Source organism: Apium graveolens, chromosome 10 (genome assembly GCF_009905375.1).
Source record: "Apium graveolens cultivar Ventura chromosome 10, ASM990537v1, whole genome shotgun sequence".
Classification (NCBI taxonomy): domain Eukaryota; kingdom Viridiplantae; phylum Streptophyta; class Magnoliopsida; order Apiales; family Apiaceae; genus Apium; species Apium graveolens.
The window spans coordinates 74,808,452-74,811,230 of NC_133656.1; the positions used below are offsets into that span (position 1 = coordinate 74,808,452).

At 36.6% G+C, this 2,779-nt stretch overlaps 1 non-coding gene across 1 annotated transcript; it reads right to left on the reverse strand.

Moving 5' to 3' along the window:
- Positions 1-2,672: 2,672 nt before the first annotated feature.
- Positions 2,673-2,779, reverse strand: LOC141694571 (small nucleolar RNA R71). Its single transcript, XR_012563861.1, has one exon. It is a non-coding gene; the product is annotated as a small nucleolar RNA R71 (small nucleolar RNA).

Sequence of the window (2,779 nt, forward strand, 5' to 3'; positions counted from 1 at the left end):
ATAGAAAGCCGATCTATTCCTAATCTCCAATGGAAATAAAAAAAAATGATCCATTCCTCGACTAGTTGGCTTCGATCTGTTTGGACCAAATAAGGGATGTGTTCGGGCCCGTTTTGGCAGATTTTGTTCACTTTGTATACATACACGCGCACACTTTAGTATACACGTTATCACCTAGCCCTGTTTTAGGTAGTTCTTATTTTTTATTTCAATACGTACAATCAGTATTAATGTTTAATCTTATTTTTTTTGGAACTACTGGTGTATCGGTGCTTGTATTGTCCAGTTAAAATTATGAGAAGGCCATGTCCTCACTTAATTTTACAGGTTACATTTCCCCTTTTTGTAATATTAATTTTGCCAAATGTATGTATCTTTTTATGTTTATGTGTGATTCTTTTGTGCTCAATTATATTTAGAGTTCTGATATGTCTATAAATGGTTTGTTTAGTAGTTTCGTAAGCTCAGTTCATTGAGGCAATTCTGGATTTTCTGTAGTAGCTGATATTTTTGTTTGTGTATGTACTAGTAATTCAATAGGAAGTGATTTGTATGTTAGATGAATTAATTTATATATATATAAGTTAGAAATTACTAATTTCTATTCGGTTTATGCTGAGTGGCATTTATGACACTTTATAATGCTCTAATAAGTTTTGAACATGCATTATCTAGGTAATCAGGTGAATTAGCATTGTTTTGGTGCTAATTTTGGGTCAAGGTGGTGTTGAAATCAAAGCTCATGGAAAGCCGGCTCGAAGCAGCAAGGACAAGAAGAAAATCTGAAGTTTTTCCAGAAGTATGGCGCGCCCGCGCTGGTCAAGCACGCGGCCGCACCAGGATGTCAGAAAGGCAGCGCGCCCGCGCTCTGCTAGCGCGCGGCCACACCGGGTCATTTTTTCAGAATCCTGATTCTATCCTAATTCAAATTGGAAGACTTCTAAATTGTATGGGGCTGCTATATAAACAACTTTAGGTCATTTTTCATAATATATCAAGTCAGAGACGTATCAGAGCGCAAAGAGAGCCGTAAGAAGACCGTTTTAGCACGGATTCAACGAGGACGAAGAAGATCTTGTTTTTATTTGTGAATCTTTGTTTTAAGTTTTAACTTGGATGCTAGTTTTCTTACTTGTGAACCTTACTCTTGTTTCGTACTTGGTTTTGTTTATTTGTTATAAAGACTGCGTTTGTTATACCATGCTTTCATCAGAACCCACGTTGATAATGAGTCAGATTATGGGCTAATCGTTATCGTGGGTTTCTAACGCATTTATTTATGGATTTCTTTAGTTAATTTGTTTCGATGCCTTAGTGTGTGGTGATTGTATGATAGTCTAGTATTGGTTGTGCGTATTCGTCTTATGAACGTCGCGAACTTATAAGATAATGTGTTAATCTTTAATGAAGCGACGGTGAATTTAAGGATTTAGAACTTGATATGCTAGCATAGGTTCATGTATTTATATGCATGATTCGTAGGTAATTTTAACCATTTTACTTGCCCTATATAATCAAGATAGATAACTTGTGCTTAAACCGTTATGTTGTCAAATTCTATAGAAATATAGGGTCTCAAAATAATTGGTGTCTATTCAGCTTCTATCTATTTTGTGGATGTCTGGTAGTATGGTATTCGTGCAATGAAAGTTTGCGTTTATCAGTTTCATGTTATCTGATTAGTGTCAGCACCATTACATGCTAAGGTTACGAACAATAAGGCTATTGAATGAAGTATTAAATGATGTTAGAGTCCCATGTTTGTCATATATATTAATTCAATCATCTTTAATCTCTTAGTTATAATTGTTAGTTTAATTCTTAGTTATAAAACCTCAATTTTTTATCATCTTAGAATTGAATAATAACCATACATTGTTGCTTAAGTGCATAAATTAATTAGTAACCAAGCCAGTCTCTGTGGGAACGAACTAGAAAAGATTTTATAATACTTACGAACGCGTATACTTGCGTGTGTTATTAACGCGTGTTTAGCGACTAACAAGTTTTTGGCGCCGCTGCCGGGGACTGTAGTGTTAATTTTTAGTTTATATATTTTCCATCAGTGGTCGTTAAAGTTCATTGACTCAAACATTGTTACTTATTTGTTTCCTTGTCTTATTTCAGGTACTCTAGCAAGGGTGTATGCATACGCGTTCGAGTACTCATAAGAGAAAACTGGATAAAGCCGAGGAAGAAGTTATGGTGGTTCGAAAGGAAGTTTTTGAAGAAGAAAAGAAGGTAGAAGAAGAAGAGAAAGTCGAGGAACCAGTTTTAGGAGAGATGGGAGATCAAGCAGAAAATCCTAAGGCTTTGATGGATTATTCTCAGCCTAAGATCAATGACATTCAGTCAAGCATCATCAGGCCAACCATTAGGGCTAACACTTTTGAGATCAAGTCAAGCACGATTCAGATGATACAGAACTCAGTTCAGTTTGGGGGTTCTCCTACTGAAGACCCAACATGCACATCAGGGATTTTATCGAGATCTGTGACACGCTCAAGTTCAATGATGTGACTGAAGATGCTATCAAGCTGCAACTATTCCCATTCTCTCTGAGGGACAAAGCTAAGTGCTACTTACATTCTCTACCAGTAGGGTCTATAACCACTTGGGAAGATCTTACTCAAAAGTTTCTCACTAAATTCTTCCCTATGGCGAAGACTGCTGCAATCAGGAATGCTCTTACTTAGTTTGCTCAGCAAACTGGAGAATCTCTGTGTGAGGCTTTGGATCGATATAAGGAGATGCTAAGGAAGTGCCCACACCATGGCAT